Source organism: Lontra canadensis, unplaced genomic scaffold (assembly GCF_010015895.1).
Source record: "Lontra canadensis isolate GAN:19392208 unplaced genomic scaffold, GSC_riverotter_1.0 scaffold9, whole genome shotgun sequence".
Lineage (NCBI taxonomy): Eukaryota > Metazoa > Chordata > Mammalia > Carnivora > Mustelidae > Lontra > Lontra canadensis.
The window spans coordinates 21832946-21855464 of record NW_022631003.1 but is presented as its reverse complement, the minus strand read 5'-3'; positions in this window follow the sequence as shown (position 1 = coordinate 21855464).

Sequence of the window (22519 nt, the reverse complement as noted above, 5' to 3'; positions counted from 1 at the left end):
TTCTTTTCTACAAAAGGGCTTGGTCTAATTACAAAACTCAACTAAAAGCAGGAGTCTCATTGAAATGGAACTCTCCCCTCTGCCTACTTCAACCTAACAGGAGTAATAAAATTTAAAACTACAGAGATAATGCTTCTTTAAACAGGTTTACTCCAAAAGGAAACTATCAGAGTTTTTTAGTCAATTTTTTTTCTACTTGAAAGAAAAAGTGATATAATTCTATGAAATGAAATAAATAAGAATCCTTTAAAAACACAAGTTTTCCATATTCAAAGACACCTTGAGGGAAGATATGTAGGTCCTTCAGAATATAAGGAAAAAGAATTGTGCTAAGAAAATGCAGACAAACATGGGATCCAACTATAACACATGTACTCAAATTTTTTATCAACATTAGTTTGTGAATTGAATAAATACGAGGCACATTTCATGGAACTTAAGGAAAAGCCAACAATCTGTCAAGTAACTAGAGTAACTAGAACAAAGGATGGAGATATATAGGAGATATATAGGAGATATATAGGAGATATATAGGAGGATACCTGGCAGGGTAGTGGCTAAACTTTGTGGCACATCAGAATAATCAGGGGCTTGTTAAAGAAAAACACAGACAGATGGTCCCCAAACCCATAGTTTTTTGTTTGTTTGTTTGTTTGTTTGTTTGTTTTTAAAGATTTTATTTATCCATTTGACAGACAGAGATCACAAGTAGGCAGAGAGGCAGGCAGAGAGAGAGAGGAGGAAGCAGGCTCCCTGCTGAGCAGAGACCCCCCCACCCCGATGCGGGACTCGACCCCAGGACCCTGAGATCATGACCTGAGCCAAAGGCAGAGACTTAAACCACTGAGCCACCCAGGTGCCCCAAACCCATAGTTTTTGATCTAGTAGGTCTTGGATGAGGCTACTAAATTTTATTTCTAATAATTGCACCAAAGATCCTGATGCTACTTGTCTAAGACCTACACTTTGAGCACCCTTGTTCTAGGAAAGCAAGAAAATTCTCTTAGATGTTTAAGCTTATTTTTTTTAAGATTTTATTTATTTATTTGACAGACAGAGATCACAAGTAGGCAGAGAGGTAGGCACAGAGAGTGGAGGAAGCAGGCTCCCTGACGAGCAGAGAACCCAATGGTGGACTCAATCCCAGGATCCTGGGATCATGACCTGAGCCGAAGGCAGAGGCTTTAACCCACTGAGCCACCCTGGCGCCCCATAGATGTTTAAGTTTATTTATTAAAGAAGAAGGAGGAGAAGTTAAAGGAAGAGGAGGAATAGGAGAAGGATGAAAAGAAGTTTAAGTTTATTTAAGTTATGTGATGTGGGAAAGATAATTACAAAGTATGATTAAACATCTATTTTAACCTACTAATAGTTAATAGGAACAAAGTTCCTCCAAAAACAATCAATGATTAAAACTTCTCTTCTGCGCATTAAAGATATCCACTTCTGCTCATGAGGAAGTAACTGGTACCTAACTGATGTTTCCAAGGTAAGCAATTGTAAGATAGGATCAAATATATGAGGAATCTATTTTCAGATGATGGACCACAGGATGCATAGGAATGTGATCCCTCAGAGAGGAAAATCAATGAGATGAGCCCAGCAATGACCATGACTTTTTGCCTGGGGGTACTTTCCTGACTGAGGTACATGCAAGGAAGACTTCAAGAAGGCTCCAATGGTCTCAATAAGCTGGTAAGGCAGAAATCAGACTTTGATGTTGCCACATCGGCTGAAATTTGTAAGGCAGGCTACCAGAGAGAGCAGAACTGAAAGAAAGAAAGAAAGAAAGAAAGAAAGAAAGAAAGAAAGAAAGAAAGAAAGAAAGAAAGAAGGAAAGAAGAAATCTTCATATGACTCCTCTTAAGATTTTAGCTAAATACTAATATGCACATGCATACAACAATGATAAGTGAGATCTTTCAGGAAAGAGATGTTAGGAATTTAAAGATGAATGGAAATTCTAGAGCTATACAGTGAGACATAGTAATTCTGACCACCAGAATGGAGAAACCTCACCAAATACATATAGGGCTAAAGTGATGGCTACTCAAGAAGCACCCTTAAGCAGCTTAAAAGCAAACCTCAGAAAGATCAAGCTTATCTATCAACAAATTAATTGTCTGCCAAAACAATATGAAGGGTGATAAATCCAGACACAACTACAGAGCATCCAAAATGTACAATATACAATAAAAAATTACTAGACATGTAAATGAGCAAAACGATGTGACCAAACATCAGGAGTACAAATATAAAAATATGTAGATATAAACAAAGAGATATAGCTAAATAGCCAATGGAGGAGTTAAGATGGGATAAAAAATGATTAATCTAAACCAGACAAGAAAGGAAGAACTGAGGAGAAAAAAACACAAAATGGTATTAAATCCCACCACACTGGGGGCACCTGAGTGGCTCAGTTGGTTGAACAGCTGCCTTAGGCTCAGGTCATGATTCTAGGGTCCTGGGATTGAGCCCTGCATTGGAGTCCGTGCTCAGCAGGAAGGCTGCTTCTCCCTCTCCCACTCCCCCGCTTGTGTTCCCTCTCTTGTTGTATCTCTGTCAAATAAATAAATAAAATCTTTTTAAAAAAATCCCACCACACTAATGATTATGTCATATGTAGTGGTCTAAACTCTCCAACTAAAAAAGGAGAGATTGTCAGACTGAATCAAAAAGCAGGTCTCAACTAAGTGCTATCTCTAAGAAACACACTTAACATATAAAGACACTGACTGATTGAAAACAAATAGATGGAACAATGCACACTGAAAAGAGTCAGCATACTATTTCTGGAGAAGCTATATTAATAGCAGATGAAACAGATTGGCTTCAAGACAGAGAAATTTATTTAGTATTAATAAAAAGGTCAATTCAATAAAAGTCATAATAAATCATAAATTATAAATGTATGTGTGCCCAGTATAACAGAGCTTCAAAATACATGAAACAATACATTGATAGAATTAAAGGAAATCTATAAAAATAGTTTGATACCAACACCTCACTCTCAGCAATTGATAGAACAAGTAATTATATAAAACCAAGTGGTAACACGAAAAATGATTTAAACACCATAACCAACTTGAACTAATTCATACTTATCTCTATTACAGCTGAATTTTATACATGCATATACTCTCTTTTTAAGATTTTATTTATTTATCTTTTTTAGAGAGAGAAAAAGAGACAGAGACAGAGAGCGAGCGAGCGAGCATGTGAGGGGGGAGGGGCAGAGGGAGAGAGAAAAGCAGACTCCATGTTGAGCATGGAGCCTAACGCAGGACTCAATCCTGCAACCCTGAGATCACGACCTGATCGAAACCAAGAGCTGGGTGCTTAACTGACTGAGCCACCCAGCCACCACTATATGTATATATTCTCTAAGTTCATATGAAATATTGACCAAGATGAACCATATGTTGTACCACAGAACAAACTTCAATCAAATTTAAAGACTGATATCTCATGGAATACATTCTTTAAGCACAACAGAATTAAATTAGTTTCAATAAAGGTAATATCTCTCAATATCCTTTGGGCTTAATTTACTCACCTAGGAGGTAGAAGAAAAGAAATAAAAATCTGAAATCAGTAAAATAAAAACTAGACATACAATACAAAAATAAAAGCCAAATTGTTTCTTTGGAAAAACAATAAAATTGGAAAACCCCTACCAAGGGATTTTCAAGAGAGGAAGAGGGGAATAAGGGGGAGGGGAGAGTAAGGAAGGGGGTGGGAAGAAGGAAAGGAAAAGCAGGAGGGGAAGGAAAGATGAGAGGAGGAGAAAAGGAGAATGGGGGAGAAGAAATGAAGGGAAGGGGAGAGGGAGAAGAGAGGAATGGGAAGGAAGAGGAAGGGGGATAGAAAGAATGAGAGAAAGAAAGGAAAGAGGAGGAGGAAGAGAAACAGCAGGGGCAGAACAGAAGAAGGGATGGGTGGAGAGACCACAATTTACCAAAACCATTAATGAAAGACACAATAGCTACAAATGCCACAGATATTAAAAGGAGAATAAGGACGCACCATGGATAACTTTATGCTGATAAATTTAACAACTCAGACGAAATGGTTAGATTTCTTGAAAGACAAAAATCAAAATTGAGAAAATATGAAATAAAAAATCTGAATAGACTTATTCCTACTAAGGTAACCATAATAACAAACAAACAAATTCTATGAAGAAAACACCACACCTAGATGATTTCCCTAGTGAATTATATTAAATATTTAGGAAAGAAATAAAATGCCCTTCAGCAGAAGGGAGGAGGATGGAATACTGCCCAGATTGTTGAGGCCAGCATAATTCTGATACCAAAAGCCAGACAAAGATATAACAAAGAGGAGAAAACTGCAGACCAATGTGCGTCATGAACATACAGGCAAAAATCCTTAACAAATTTAGCATATTGAATTTGGCAATAGGTAGAAAGAATAAAACATAATGGCCAAATAGTGTTTATCCTAAGAAGGCAAGTTGGCTTAACATTTGAAAATCACTGTAAGTCTGCCCAATGACAGGTTAAAGGAAAAGCCATAGGATTATCTCATCTGATAAGAAAACATTTGACAAAATTATGTGTCAGTCATGATAAAAGTTCACAACAAATAGGAATAGAATGGAATTTCCTTACTCTGATAAGGCTATTTATTACAAAAGAAAAAGAAAAAGAAAAACTTGCAGTTTACTTAATGATGTAACACTGAACACTTTTTCCTTAACATCAGGAAAAAGGCAAGGATATCAGTTTTCAACATTTCTATTTAACAGTATAAAGAAGATCTTACACAGTGCCACAGAGCAAGAAAAATACAAACTACATAAAAATTAGGAAAGCAAAGTCTTTATTTGCAGATAACATGACTGTTTATGTAAGAATATTTGAGGTCATTCATGAAACAACTAAGAGAAATTATTAAATTCTCCATACAAAGTCAATATGCAAAATCTATTTCTATCTGTATACTTGCACCATACAATTAAAAAATTTTAAAAACTTAAATTTAAAATTCTCTTCACAATAACATCAACACAAAATGCTTACCTATAAATTTAGCAAAATAGCTTAAGACCTATATACTGAAAACTACAAAACACTGCACAGAGAAATTAAAGATCTTGGTGAATGAAAGATATATTAAATTCATAGATGAAACACTCAATATTAGTACTGTTAATGCTCACCAAATTGACATGTATATTAGAAAACAATCTAATTATAATTGTAGTGGGATTAACTAAAATTAATAAGCTATTTCTAAAATTTATTTTTTAAAAATTTTAAAAGATTTTATTTATTTATTTGACAGAGAGAGAGAGAGAGAGAGATCACAAGTAGGCAGAGAGGGAGGCAGAGCGAGAGGGGGAAGCAGGCTCCCTGCTGAGCAAAGAGCTCCATGTGGGGCTGGATCCCAGGACCCTGACATCATGACCTGAACTGAAGGCAGAGGCTTAACCCACTGAGGTTAAGAGGCACCCCAGCTATTTCTAAAACTTAAATGGAAATGCAAAGAACCTACATTCATCAAAATGATTTTGACAAAATCATTAAAAGACACCACCATATTTCAAAATTTCCTATTAACCTACAGTAAATAAGATGTGTGGTGCTGGCATATGGATTGGCAAATAGATTGATCAAACAGAAGACAAGGCCCAGAAATAAACATACTTACATAACTGACTTGAAAGATGATAAAACTATTCAGTAAGCCCAATAAACATCTTTTCAAGGAAAGATTCTGAAACAACTGGCTATCTGTATGGAAAATAATTCATCTCAATATTTATCTGAAAAATTAACACAAAATGGACATATGAAAATGCTAAACTTACATACTAAAACATAAAATCTAAATGTATAAAAAATTTAGGAGAAAACATATCTTTGCAATGCAAGATAAGGCAAACACTTCTTAGACAATACAGAAAGCAATAACCACAAAAGAAAAAGTGTTACATTTCTGTTCATTAAGACAACCTTAGAAAAATAAATTGGCAAGCTGCCAACTAGGCATATTCACAAGACATCTATCTGACAAAGGTGTTTATCTAGAATATATAAACATTGCCTACAACTCAATGACAAGACAATACTATTTTCAATTGGGGGGAAGGAAATTGGGACACTTCACTAAGATAGATTCAAGAATGGCATATAAACACAAGAAAAAAGCTGAACACATTAACCAAGGGAATGGAAAATAAACCTCAATGAGATTCACTACATGCCCACTACAGTGACCAAAATTTAGAAGACTGACAGACAACAGTAAGGATATGAAACAAATAGAATCGTCATAAGTATTGTTGGGAACACAAAATAGTACAAAATGATACCCATTGGGGAAAACCTTGGCAGTTTCTTTCATTCCCCATCAACTATCTTGTAACCTACCAATTCTCACAAGAAAGAAAAAGGAAAAGGAAAAGGAAAAGAAAAAGAAAGAAAGAAAATGGCTATCCACAAATTTATACACAAGTGCTTATATCAGTTTAACTTATAATAGCTAAATTTCAGAAATAACCCAGATACTCACCAATAAGAGAACAGATGAACAAATTGTGCTGTACTCAAAATATGGAATAGTACTCAGCGATTAAAAGTAATAAAATACTTACGTATGCAACAAAGTGGATAAATTTCAGACAGCGTGCTCTGTGTTAGAATTAGCACACAAGAAAATATCAGTTATGTGATTCTATTTATAGTTAGTATGTGTTAGGCAGGGCAATATGTACTGTGTAAGACGGATGAATCACAAACCTGTACCCCTGAAACAAATAATACATTATATATTAATAACTTAAAAAGGTAATTTAAAAAAAGTAAGTCTAGGCAAAAACTATGGAAAGAAACCTATGGAAAGAAAAAAAATCACAACAGTGATTGCCTAAGTTGGTGGTTACATGGGAAAGTCAGAGAATGTTGGGAAAATGAAAAGACTCAATATCTTCTTTGGTGTGTTGGTCATCCAGGTGAATGCATTTTTCGAAGTTCAAATTGTACACTTAATATCTGAACATTTCACTTAATATAAAATTTACCTTAACAGCAACTAAAGTCATAGGTATAATCTGTGTGGTATCATATGTTGAAAGAACCTTGCCCCATGATCTAGAAAAGCTGAGAGTGAGTCCAAACTCTACCTTGTGACGTTAGAAAATCATTTTAACTTCTCAGTGCTTCAAGTGCCTATTTTTAAAAAGACATCAATGTCTACACTTTATTCAGTCAATCTTTAAGAACCTACTGCATGCCAGGGGCTTAATAAGTGATTCTACTCTTTCATAGCTTTATTATAAAGTTCAAACGAGAATATGAAAGCGATTTACAAATGGTAAGACAGTATACAAATGTTATGATTTGTTACTGGGTTAAGTAAGAGAAACCACCTCACAGGAAAGAAAAAAAAAAGATGTATTTAAGGTTTCAAGTTGGAGACACATCTTGTATATAGCAGACACTAATTTCTGCCTTTTTAACATGAAAGAACACGAGAGATCTTAGATGAGAGAGAATATTTTAAAAAACAAACTACACGCAGCCTTTTTGGTTTATGACCACAGAAAGGACTCATTTGTGCAATTAAAGCCAGTTCCCAAGGGAAATAGCAAACCTAAAATCAAAAGCTTAAAGATCAAGAATTTAAATCCCTGAAGTAGAACAGTTGACCCAAAATGAACCAGAAGGAAAAGTTCTAAACAAAAAATAGAGGTAAACCTAGGATTACAATAGATCAGTTTTATTCTCATTTTAACTTTATTCCATATGTACAGTAAATTAAAATATGAAATTCTTTAAACAGGAATAATCATAGATTTTTTAAAAATTGTTTAAAGTTAGAAAATGAATGGTTTAGATCTACAGGTCATAGAAGATAAATAGTCCATTACTTTGAAGTGTAAGTAGCTACTTCTGTTTATCTCTGAACTTTAATTGGAATATCAACTAAGTATCTAAAATGCAAGAAACAAGCCCCACACAGTGGTAAAATGTCTTAACAAATTCTCCCAAATTTGGCTCTGTGGGATCTAAACTAAGTTTGTAAAATAGTTTCCTCACTCAAGTTAATTTAATAAACTTTATTTTAATGAAGACTCCTTTCCTTTTTCATTCCAATCCTGACAAATATCTTGAATAATTTCAATTAGACATAAGGCAGTGGTGGAGACAGAATTTATTTCAAAATGGAGAGTGGAATTATGGAGGTAGTAGCTCCCCTCCCTGGACTTTGTTTGCTTTCTTCTTATAGTAAATATTTCTAATGTAAATGCAGGTGATAAACCCAACAAGAAGGTACATTATTTGTATTTCTATACACTTACCTGATGTTTAAATCTTGTTTTCCAAAAGGGTGGCAATTCCAGTCATGAGATATCCTATGAATTTAGGAAACCAAGAACCATTGAATAAAGATCCAACAGAAATGTCAGCCAACTTATTAAGTTAAAATAAGATAAGCTATTAGAAGGTACCCAAAGTCAATGGGACAATACCTCCAATGAGTGTCTTACAGAGAAAGGGGTTCTGGAGAATTCCATTTGAATATTAAATATCCTTATATTGGCAATGTAACACATCTTACAAGCAAAATGGCTGACATAAATAGTTTGAGTCTTTTTACACATTTTCAGAATGATGATAAGGCATAGCTGTGTGTTCAGTCAATAAGAAAATACAGGTATAGGTTCTTCCTCCAAGACAAAACAAAACAAAGTTGCAACCATCCTAATGGCAAGAAAAGGTTCATAACACCCATGGAAATTCATAAGAGGTATTGCCTTGCCTTTGGGGCTAATTAAGACCCATTCATAGGGAATCAACCATTATTACTTTTGTTATGAATTCTGGAAATCTATTTCATTGGATGCATGGATAAAAGTAGGGGGTATATAGAATCATCATGATGGTGATAGTAAGTAGATTAAAGAAAATTTAGGACTCTATAACCTTAATAGTAATATCTATTTTTTACTGATGGTCTACAACATGCCTACATTTCACATGCTTTATTTTCTTCCCTCCTTACACTAGTTCTCAAGGAATATTTTTATATCTCCATTTAAAGAAAAGAAATGGGCATTCAAACTTTAAGTAACTTGCCTAGAATGAGGTAACTACTAAGGGCAGAGGGAAGATTTGAACCTAAGTCAGCCAAACTTCAAAACTCATGGTTTGTTGTGTTTTTTACTATATCCACAACTGAATTCAATTTTTTCACCTATCATGTTTATAGTCTACCCTTTTCCACCTCATAAACAATTCATTATCACAAAGTAAAGGTACCCCATTACACCTTAACCAGCTCCAAAGGATTTGGTCATCTATGCATGGCAGTATTTTTCCAAGTGACTGATAGATCACATGTAGCCAGGTGACTGAAAAGCTCTTCTACCTGCATTTCAACATAATGATTCAAAATGTATATTGTCTTATCTTTCTAATCAAGGCAGCCTCAACTTAAGGTTGAAAAAGAGTCCTAAAATCCAAAAACCGCTGGTTACTATTGAGATAAGACTAGTGAATACGTTGTAGACTATCAGGTATACCAAAACACAGATGCTTTCCAAACGTTAAGTTGAAATAAGAAAAATTTTAGTCTGTGGCCATTCTTAGTACGAGTGAGAATAAATCAAAATTAAATATTTTGAATAATGATACTTAGTTGGGTCAGTCTCCCGTAGCAAGACATGAGATAAGGCTCCAAGGGGGTTGCTGATACTTTGCTAATTTCCTTCTATATGGCTTTTATTTGGCAACAACAAGACATGGAAACAAACACATCACTCTTAAAGAAACAAAGAGATTGTTTAAACTTAAACAATGAGTAGTTAGTTACTCCATCCTTGTTTTCCATTAAGTGGATTTTTCTTTTCATTTCAACATCATGGACATTAAGAGTTAGATTATTTCTCAGAGGGACATATCCTGCCCTTACTTATATTAAAATGGTTTTTGGTTCCAGCTAATATTCATTCATCCTCAGCAATCTTTGTGGTTCCATTTTCTAAAAGACGACCAACTATTACTTGTCCGATAACATAGGGAGGTCTATACTCTTTCAAAGAATTTTAGAAATAAGTGAAAACAGGAAATCTTTAAGCAAAAGAATCATATGGGCAAAAATTAATTCAGGACTCTGTCCCTTCTTTTCCCATCTTTCCTCCTACTCAACTGAAAGGTTCAAATATCCTGGCTGTTTACGTGTTTCTTAATCCTGCCTGCACAGGAAGCAATCTAACTTGCTTTTGTTTGCAAGTTGTCATTTTCCCCAAAAATAATTAGTAAAGGAAGAGGCATTTAGAATCAGGAGGCCAAAGGGGGATACTTTTTGGACAGAGGGAAAAGGTTGCTGGTGCCCTTCAAATCACATAGCATAAAAACATAACAGTGTGAGCCCAGCACTGAACAAAAAGGAAAATTTCTACCATAATCCTAAACTTTGCAGCTTATGTTTGAATATTAGACATCTAACTACTTGGCTGACATTTAAACATATGGCTAACATATGCCAAATTTGTTTAAAGTTGTGTCCAAAAGTTCAAATGTGGAAGATTAAAAGTCCTTATTCATGTTTTCTTATTATATTCTCCTGAAGATAAATCAGTGCCAGCATGTTCCTGTGTGTGGCGGGGTGGGGGTGGGGCAGGGAGAAATGAAGGAAATTTAGGGAGGGGGAGACAATCCTTCTTTGTTTTTCCTCCTTCCTCAGCAAATGGGAAAATAAGGCAGAACACTGTAAGTCTTGCAGTAAAACAGGTCTTTGTGACCAGTAGAATATGTGTTTTCCATGATAGCTGAAGATAAGAGCACAGTTTATCCAGAAGAATGTAAAACTACCCAAGTTCCATGAATGGGAGAATAGAATGGGGTGGACTTTAAAAATATATAAACAAATATGTAAAAGTGTGTCAGGTTCATTTAAAGTATTACAGTTATATTTACAGTTATATTTAGTAGAAAAAATATTAGAAAACCAAAAATGTCACCTGAACTATAATTACATAATAGTTCGTGTTCCAACTTGTGCCTCACACTTTTTAAGAAGGCATGTATTAATTATTTAAATCTCTCAGAATAACAAGAAGGTGGTTATTTATTATCACCTCCATTTCAGAGGAAAAGATACAGATGCACTGAGAAACTAAATATTTTGACCAAGTCAGTATTGCAGAAAATGGTGGAGCTAGGATTCAAACTAAGGCAATGTGGCTCCAGAATTCATAGCCTTAGCCATATCATATTGATGTTTTGGGCTGAAGAGGGCTGAACTGATCAATCCTGCTACTATTTCTTTGAGAGAGCAGGAAACAAGTTTCATCCTTAGAAATCTAAGGATTATTTTAAGTTCTTCCTATATCCTTTTATCCATCTACCTCCATGCAGTTATTAGGAGTAAAAAGATCTAAAGAACAAGATGCCACATGTAATGTATTACAAAAGAACTATATTTTATCAGCAAAGGGAAGTAGGCAGCCCCATATGAAACACAGAATGAGCTCTCCAGCATCATTAGAAGAACACACAAAGGTAGGTTGATGGAAGCAAACAGTGACTAGTGAAAATATGGTCCTCAGCCTTCTACCATTACCAGAAAAGGACAATTCCAGAAAACAGTATTAATTCGTACTATAAACATTTAGCAACAAAAATTAGAGGAGATATGCTCTTAAAGTATACTAAAGAAGCATCTTCAAAATGACTTCTGTGTCAATGAATAAGATTACATCGAAAGGGCAAGTACATTTATCAATGGATTTTTCTTAAAAGGGATCTGAAATTGAACACAAATCTTTCCTCCAACTGACATATCGACTTATTATTTGTGATGATATCTAACATTCCTGTGGCAATACCTTTGTTCCTGTCATTCCCATATGACAATAATCTTGCCAAAACATCTTCTTCAAGGCTTTTCCTTCAAGCCATTCCTTTCTCCTGAAGACTTATCAGACTCTATGTCTTATCTTTGAAAATTGTGACATCGAATATTTATACTGTTATGTATATTGTCTGTATTTTATGTGTTACCTTGTTACCTGAAGAGTAAATTTATAAAGGCCTGATATTCTTACTGACTCAAACTGATATTATAAGCTTATGAAAAAGAGATACTCACATCTGTGATTTTATATCTTTATAATTGCTATGAAATATTTTACAAGGTGACCGAAGTCAGAAAGATTGATTATAAGTTAATAGCTAGAGCCCCAGATAATGACCTGTGGTGCCACAAAGTAGATTCAAATAATTTTACTAAACATAGGGACACATTGGTACTCTTGCCAAAATACATTTAAAATATTCTCAAGGGGAATTCACATCACTCCGTGTTACAGTTCTTGACCTCACATTTACTTTTTAAATCAGCACAAGGAAGCTGCAATTAATACAACTTAATACATTAATACAATCCAGGTAATTAAAAAATTAGCACAACTTGCAATTAATGCAACCTATTAGCCACTTCTTGCTGATTTTGCAGGCAATGATTGGAGTCATGAAGCTGGCCAACAGAGGCTCTGTGGAGACTTTCAAAGACTCTACCTCAAAGCACTGGCATGTGGCCATTACAGGTTTTAAGTTTCTTAAGCCACAATCCTCCCTCAGGAGCAGAGTCACAAATATTCGGCTCATTCCACAGGCAGCAAGAATTTGTTAATTCTCCCAAGGCCCATGAGTTTTCATACCTGTAGTCAAATTAGTTTTGGTTTGTGTTCTACTATAAAATAAAAATATTTGGGTAGCTTTCAATACCTTTAGCCAAGAAAACATTATTTAGGCTACTAGATTCAACAGCAATGGCCTGAAGGGATTAAAAATGAGAAATTGGGGTAAGACCAAAGACGGGAGCATAGGTAGATCAGTGGAAAACCTTAGGACACAACATCTAAAATCAGTACCTAAAACCAATTACCCAGTGACACTTAATAGCATTAACACTTAAACATCATGTGAAAAGCACTTAAAGATCATAAATGACCTTTCTCTAAATATTTTAAGCATTATATTGTGGGAAAAAAATTTCCTTCACTTTACAGTTGGGAAATAATACATCTAGAGTTACGGAAATAAACAAAATGATATTAGTGCCAGGATTCAAGCAAATGCTCAAAAAATGTTAAAACCCCTTTTAAGTCTTGCAGTGAGCAAATCCTTTTAATAGGGGCTAGAATTGACCTATCTTATTGGGTCTTCTACTCTGATGAAGGTCATCAATGTATCAACATGGAACTTTCAGCTGTTACTAGCTCAGATATTACTCATCAAATATTCATCAACACCAAGATAACAGCTGACATTTTGTCAATTAGGATTGTGTTCTCAACCTTTAATTTATATGAATATGTTTAATTTTCAGAACAAAGCAGAAAGTATCCCCACTCTCAGGATGGAGAAATTGAGGCATGGATGCATTAAGTAAACTTCTCAAGGTTACAGATATATCAGGGCTAAGGCTTGAAGCAGTGCAGTCTGACTCCAAAATGTTTGCTTTTTTAATTACCAGCCTATCCCTCCTCTGGTACTTGGAGGGCTGCAGGTAATAATCACGGTAAAATTTCATCCTTGACTTATAACTAAAGATAGTAGTAAAGCCAACTTTAGACATTCCCCTTTCTTAGAACAGCTGCAAATAACAATAATTTCAATAAAGATACAACACTGACATATAAACTTGAAAAACTATGTAGCAAATAAGTCTGAAAATAAAATAATGCTGTAATTCAAACTGACCAGTGTTCTAATCCTATTTTTCTTACCAGTCTTACCAGTGTGGGCTTGGGAAATGATTTTACCTTTAGCTTTTGATTCTTCAATAAGATGAAATTATGGCTATTATGGTAAGAATTAGACACCTGAGTCCATGCCCTTTACAGCTCCTGGAACACGTAGAGTCTATAAATTAGTAGTGCCAGCTCTTCCATGAGGACACTAGGGTGAGGGAATGGGAGAAGAAAAATGAAGCTTTAATTAAAATAGCATTCTTATTACTGAGAAGCCATGTTCCTTGCCTGCTTCAAGTGAAGTAAGAGCACTTGTTCAGCTTCTAATTTTATTTAGGTCTCAACCCTGCTGCATTTTAGAAATTCCAAGAACTTTGTAGAAACACTGATGCTAGGACCCCCAAGTCAGTCCAATTAAATCAAATCTCTGGCGAGCAGGGCCGAGCATCAAAATTTTTTAAAATGCCCCAGGAGACCATAATTGAAGATCAAGCCCCACTTTACCACAGACCCTTCAGGTATGCTCAGGGAAGTTCCTGCAGATGTGCATGGCAGCCACAGGTACAGTGGCTCAAGTTACTTTTCTAGCTTTGCCAAAAAAGGAATGGTAAGACACCCTCCCCATAAGAAAGAATAGGACCAAAGATATTATAGCTAGTGGAACTCAACATGTCAGCTTTATTTATGGTTAGTCAGGTGATCATTTCTCTCCTAAAGTGCAGTGTCATTTGGTAAGACTGACTTTAACAACATGAAAGGCCATATTTCCCCTAATCTCAAACTGAAGACATCAAAAATACACAGGGCTGGCTTGACTTACTGATCCAGGCTAAGAAGCTGGAATAGAGAAAGCAGAGACTTCATTGGCTCTTCCAGGTAAAGTCTTTATCTTTTTTTCTTTTTCTCAAGGGCTCTAGAAGAACAAGATAAGTCAACTGCCTTTTTGACCCAGCAGTGTCATTTTCCTAGTTGTAAAGCAAAATACTCTATAAACTAGTAAAAAGCCATGACCCAATAAATGCACAGACTCTCATTACTCATCCTCCATCTGAACAGGAGAACAAGGATGTGAGGTAGAGGTTAACACTCTCCTATTACCCAAGTGTGATGGAAAATTGAAATATCCTCCCTTCTGGGCCAAAATAGCAATGTAGTGTCATGCAGTGTCATTAAGATTTCACAAATTTTTGTACTGTCATAGCCAGCAGACTGTACAGCCAAACATCTTGTCAACCAAGAGTGTGAATGGCCCTCTTGGCTGTCCTTCACAGGGCCATGCCATACCATGTTCAAGGTCCTGATACATTCTCCTGAAATTCATGAAATGGTCACTCAGAGGTTCCCCCAAGAATGATCTGATATGGGTCAGAACAGAACATTAACTAATTCGAAGTTATGCTGTCTATACAAAAAGTCAACTTTTTTCTATGTCTCTTTTCCAAATTATGCTCAGTATTTTAATCCATTATAACTCATGCAAGATTATAGGTGATACCCAATGACAGCATAAATATTATCTCTAAATGATACAATGTGATGAAAATTAATAACATATAGATCTTCCATGTATGAAGTTGCCAGAGAGAATTAAATTTTTAGATAGAATATCCTTCTTATGCACTAAAAATTCAAAGTTCAAAATCTGTTTTCTCTTTAGCTCAACACAGAGGACACTCATTTAATCTGGGTTTCTTCATCAGCTGTTGTGTCCTGTGCTGTCCCCTACTGGTGCCTCCCAAATTGTTATTTCTACTCTAAAATTGTTGTGTACCTCTTTTTCCAGTCCTACTGAAAATGATATAGGCTATTATATCACTGCCCTCATCTCCATTAAATTTATAACACACAATTTTGGCCCCCATGGCCAAATTCGTAGGAACAAAATTATTCCAGAACTCAAGACTACCCATACCTATGAAGGTGTACCAAGGCAAAAGCTTGATCTTATCTTGGAAAGAAGGGGAGACAGGAAGTATAAGAGAAAAAAGGAAAAATATATCTTGCCCTCAGTGAATCAAGATGCCATTCATTCTCTGAACAGTAGTCTGAAGCTTGCAATCTGTGAGATGAAACTCATTTCCAAGAAATCTCCCAGTGGGAGGTAAATCGTCAAAATATACTTCCCCTATCTGAAGGGGAAAAAAAAAATATATATATATATATATATATATATCATATGCACTGCTTTATCACTCAGTCAGAGCATTTAAGACATTCCAGTCTCCACGAGCCTTCTTTTTGCCTTTTGATCCTACATATTTAAAAAGTCTTAATTTCCATTTTCCCTTTGAGCTCTATGTACTTAGCACTCTAGGCATGGAATTTGTATAAATTATTTCTCATGCAACCACTGGTGCTTCTTATAAGTAAATCTCCTCTCATCTTTAGCCTGCAGCTTCTCAAACACTGACTGCCCTTCTTTCTTTTCAGGCTTTTAATCTATTTCTGCCTCCCTGTAAGATCCCAAGGCATCCCAGCCCTCTGCTGTATGTTGCCTATGAATCCTGTCTTCTAGGAGCAGTTTCCCCATGGACCCCACATACATGCTAGCTGGAGAAATACTCTCAGCCAATTCTAGAAATGAATTTGCTGGTGATGCTTCCAGAGCCCATAACCTCAGAGGTGCACTGAGGTTCAGTGCTTTCCCTCACCTTCTGAAGTTTCTAGATACATTAAAAAACTAAACAAATGAAAAAAGAGCCAATTGTTGACTCCAGGAGAAATTAAGAGTTATACAAAAAAAATGTAATCATAACACACCAAGTGCCTCAGTGAACGATACGTGCATAGTTCTAATAATCTAAACCTAACACTGATTTCACCAAAATGTGTCCAATAAATACATTGGAATGACGGCAAAGCAGAGGTCATGAGAGCAGGGTATAACACAGAGGAGCAAATCACCTCCCCAATCAGGAAGCTGTCACAAAATAGCCTAACTTGAAATAAATCAAGAAATAGCCAATAAGCATACTACTCAGAAATATGAAAGTAAATACTAGGAGCAGTAGCTAAGAATGCTGAAAAACAGTTTTCCCTGGGAAGTAGGACTCCGGACAAGAGAGTGGGTCATGGGACTGTTCTGTGCCTGTATGTGTGTATGATTTGAGCTCTTGGAACTACTTGAATTTCTAAACCACCTACAGGGACTAAAATGAAAATTAAAAGTTAGTGTACAATATTATACATACCAAATTGAGGGGCCCCGTTTTTCTAATTTTTAAAAGATTTTATTCATTTATTTATTTGAGAGAGAGAGAGATAGAATGAGTAGAGGGGAAGGATAGAGGGAGAGGGAGATGCAGACTCCCTGCTGAGCATGGAGCCCTATGTGGGGCTCAATTCCACGATTCCAGGATCCCAGGATCCCATGCCCCCAGGATCATGACCTGAGCCAAAGGCAGACACTTAACTGACTGAGCCACCCAGGCACACCTGACTTTTGTTTTTGTGAAGCCACATCACATCGTCACCTTAATACACAAGAAGTGGAGCAGGGAGGGTTTGATAGTTAAGACCACACCCCCCAAATATGTATATACTGTACATCTTAATTCTAAACAAAATAAGGACAGGCTGATTACTTGGCTTCCATCTCTCCCTCATTTTTTCTTCTCTGTTGTGTGTAATTCTTCTAATTCTTAAGCACAAGAAGCTACATACACTTTTCCACTTCCATGAAGCAAAGAAATAAAAGCTATCCTGAAAACCCTATACACTTTGAGGAAACTTTACTCGCTTGGGTTTCATAGTACCTTGAAGTTGGAAAGTGTTGGGGCAGAGGGCAAGAAAAAGAGATGAAGATGGGTGGTTGAATGCTCCGTGGTGGAAGATGTTTCTGGATTTGAGCAAATGGAAAGCTAACATGCCATGTTTGGAGTAGAGACAGAGGCTCCACCTTTGGAAGAGCCAAAATGCCATATGCCAACCCAACTGATAAATCCTGCTGAGCCTGACAAGGACTTTTCACAAGCAAAAAATGTCTTCTTCAAACTTCTGTGTTCCACTTTAAACAAGGGAGGGGAATAAAAGACCATTTCCACCTCTGGATACAGGACATAACGTTGCACCTGTTTTGCAGACGATTTTGCTTTGTTGAAAATGCCCATGTTACCTGAACCACTGCCTTTAGCTGCAGGCTGATTCCACGCCCCATCCGTCCATATGACACCTCTGACTTCCATTTAATGTGCACAATTCTTAACCTTTATTGAATTCTTGTATCTATCCTTGAAGCTTTACTGATATTTATATGGTATTTTGCTGTGCCCTGGAATTGAAATTTAGATCAGGAAACTTGAAAAGAAGAAAAAGAAAGGATTAGAAAAATAAAACAGAAGAAAAGTCTAATTTTTGAATCTGAGTGCAGGGTTGAAAAGTAAATTCGTCATGTATTTCAGCATATAAGAAATTATTAGAAGGTGATAGCATGAAGCACCTGGGTGGCTCAGTCATAAAGTGTCTGCCTTTGGCTCAGGTCACGATTCCAGGGTCCTGGGATCAAGCCCTGCATTGGGCTCCCTGCTCAGTGGGAAGCCTGCTTCTTCCTCTCCCACTTCCCTTGCCTGTGTTCCCTCTTGCTCTGTCAAATAAATAAAAATCTTAAAAAAAAAAAAAAAAAAGAAGGGGATAGCCATCAAAAATGTTTTTGTGTCATTGAATGAATACTAGAAAAACTGTAACTTGTTTCAATCGTAGATTGAATACATAACTGTTGATTTCATTTTATCTTGAAACAATCAAACAAGGACCAAGCCTCACAGTAAGCTTGCCAACATTGTCTTTCTGCCTCCAGTTATCTGGTCTGTTGAGACCAGGTTTGGCCTCGTTTCCGGTGATAACTTCTGCCTGGAACATTGGCATTCCCCCGTGTTCTGCTGCCTCTTGGCAGCTGGTCCCCTTCAAGCTCTCCCTGCATATATAAAATGCTAGTTATCTGAATATCTCCTAAGGATATTAATACAATTCTGTGCTTTATTCTACAATAAACATATAATACTTTCCAAAGAATAATGTAGTTTTTTGAAATTAACAATAAAGTATTCAATAAAGTTAAATATTTGTTTCAGTTTTTAGTCCTTAAGTTATACATAGCTGAGGATTTATAATCACAGTACTAGGTTCTAAGATCAAGCAGAAAAAAATCTCTTCTTTGTAAGGTTTTTCCACCAAGTTAATATATGGTTATACTCATTTGTTGCTGTTGTTTTCAATTCTCAACAATACCAAAGGATTATTTTTCTTCATTATTTAACTACATTACTATGTAAGCTATTTACATAGTTCTGACTTCAGAACCCAGTGAGGGATCTCAAAGAATTCTTGCCTTACCTCTACATTTCCCTTCATTGTTTCCTTTTGCAAACATGTATGTTTTGCAAATTATATATATATATCTTTTCCCTCTGTTTCTCTTTCTTATACAAAAAGCTAACATTCTATACATATTATTCTGTACTTTGGTGTTTTTTTCACTTAACGATATATTTTGGAGATGATTATAATGTATAGCGATCCCTCTAATACCTTTATTCCTTTTTACCGCTGCATAGTAGTCCATGGTGTGATTGTGTGATGGTTATTCAACCAGTTGCCTATTAATAACCATGCAAGTTGTTTTGGTCTCTCATTATTACAAATAATGCCACAATGAATACTTTTGTATATATGTCACTTTTTATTTTTGAAATTTACATTTGTGATAGATTTCCAAAAGTGAGAATCCTATGTCAAAGGAGAAACTTTAGTGGGAATTCCACTAACTGTGGTCAAATTCTCCTCTATAAGAGCTGCCCCATTTTGCATTTTCACTAACAAAGTGTGAGAGTGTCTGTCTTCCTGGATCCACACCAACAGAATATTCTGTGAAACCGATGGTAAGAAACAGTATGTCACTATGGTTTCAATTTGCATTTCTCTTATGATGAGAAAGATGGAGCAACACTTTTTCATATTCATCATTCATCAGGGTCATTGTCATTCTTTTTTGAAAATTGTCTGCATTTTTGTCCATCTTTAAAATCAAGTTGTTTTTTTCTTATCAATATTTAGGATGTTGTTACATATTAGCGTTTTTACTCAACAGTTTCTCCCCAGTGTGTCATTTGTCTTTTTGTTTGTTTGTTTGTTTTGCTACAAAGAAGTTTGTTTTTGTTTTAATATGACCAAATGTGTCAACATTTATCGCTTCCAAATTTTAAGTCATAATTAAGAATTTTTTCCCTGTACCTTGTCAAAAAAAGGAATGCACACGTGATTTCTTCTAGACATTGTACAATTCCATTTGTATGGTGCTACTCTTTTTGGAATTTTTCTTAGTTTGTAACCTATAATCTGGATAGAATTTTGTCTTTTTCCAAATGGCTAGCCAGTTATTGCAAAACATTTTATTAAAAAGCCTGTCTTTCTGGGGCACCTGGGTGGCTCAGTTGGTTAAGCATCTGCCTTGGGCTCAGGTCATGATCTCAGGGTCTGGGATTGAGCCCTGCCTTGGGCTCCCTGCTGAGCAAGGAGTCTGCTTTTCCCTCTCCTTTTCCCTTTGCCCCTCCCCCCTGTTCCTTGCCAGAGCTCATTTTCTCCCTCACTCTCAAATAAATAAATAAGATCTTTTTTTTAAAAAGTCTGTCTTTCCATCCATGAATTTGAGTTTCCAAATTTATCATATACAGAATTACTATATTCATGGTCTATTTTTTTTAAATTTCTTTATCCTATTCCATTAGTTTTCTATGTATTCACTAATATCACACCCCCTTAATTATAGAGGCTTTATATTATGTTTTAGCATATAACAGAACTAGTCTCCCTCAAAGTATTTTTTAGGTATTCTGATTTATTTACTCCTCCAAATGAGTTTTTTAATCAATTCGTGTGATTTGAGAAAATAAAAACTCATTGGCATGTTATTAGAACTACATTAAATACATAAGTTAGAAAGAGCTGGCAACTAAGTGATATTAAATTTTAAACAGGAGCTTGATATATTTGTTTAAGTCAACTTTTATGTTTTTTAGTAATGTTTTAAAACTTTCTTCATGAAGAGATGGTTTACTTTCTTTATTATGAGTATAGATGGATTCTTCTCCTTGATTATATTGTCTAACTGATTATTGTCTGTATATACAAAGGACTGGTAGATAGGTGTTATTTTTATATTCTACTTTAGTAAGTAGTAGTAGTTTTGTAGTAGTTTTTCTATTGATGTGGGATTTTCAGATATATATCATCTATAGATACAGTTAGTTTTACCTTTCCTTTTACAAATCTTATGTCTTCAATAATTTTTAACAGTCTAATTCTGTTAGTAATACTTCTGGTGCAATTTTAAATAGTAGCAAGGATATAGGAAATTCTGTTTTGTTTCTGACTTTAGGAGGAACATGTGGGGTATTTAAAGCTCTCCTGTCAAATAAAATGCTGGCATCAGAGTATGAATGTTATATTGTTTTATTCTTTCATCATTGATTTTATTTTAATCAGGAATAGGCATTGATGTTTGTCAAATGCATTTTCAGAATCTATGGAGATTACCATATAATTCTTCTCCTAGAAATATCAATGTACAGTTTAGATTAGTGGAACCCATAATATTAACCCATTAACCCATTGCTGAAATAAAATATCTCTGAATCCAAAGGTAGTATATATTTAATTCTGTGTGCTTTGTGATTTTTTAAGTGATTATTTTGCATCAACATTTATAAGCAAAATTAATTATTCTTTTGTGAAGTTTTCATCTGATATTGGTCTTAGTGTTATATTTACATTACAAAAGAACTTGGAATTTTTTTTCCCATGTACTGGAATAGCTTAAACAACACTGGGGCTATCTGGATTTTCATAGGTTGAGTAGATTTTCCCTATGAAATCATCTGGGCCAGTGATTTTATGTAGGGGAAGCTATTACACAACTTTCTGTATTATTTCAATAGAAATTTGTCTGCTTGGATCTGCTATATCAACTGCATTTTTAATAAAGTCTATTTTCCTAGAGACTTATTCATTTCATTAACACATTTATTTGTAAAAGTACATAGAGTCAGTTATATGATAACTTAAAATTATTTAACTTTGCTATTTGTTCCCTTTTGTCAACTTATTATTGTATTTGTGTATCTGTGCCTACTTTTTTAACTGGACTAAAAAAATACTTTCCATTTTGTTGATAATTTCATAAATATGATATTTTCTTTATTCTGTCATTTTTGTTTTTTAACTCTTTTTTGTCTTTATCAACCATGCCCTTCTGTTTGTGCAAAGTTAATGTTGATGTTCTTCTTCTAAGCTTATGAATTGGCAGTCTGGTTCACATATTTTTAATGAGCTATGGCTGTCTTCCACCCCAAGTCTTGCAAGAAATGTGCTCAGGAAATTGCTGTAAATTTGCAAATCTTACCTGTTGTATTTTCTATCTTTGAAGAGTTGATTCCCTTGAACCTACATTTGGTCACTTTCCAGGTCCTTCAAATAGTTGTATTTCATTTAATATACAGATTTTACAAATGTCATCTTAGAAGAGTTCATTTGACCAAACTATCGTGCCAATGCCAAAAGCTAGAATATCTGCCTAGTTTATGGAAAAGAAATTGGGAAGACTAAAAATCAAAACAAAACTATTCTGTTTTCTTTATCATATCTCCCTAAATCTCACAGACTCTGAGTTAAGCAGAAGCAAAAGGAAGTAGGTATTCTTCATGTAGTGTGATTTTCATAGGATTTTGAGAGGACATGTGAAATGATAATGGCTTGCTCTCAGGGAAATAAGATTGCCCTCTGAGCCTTAAAAAA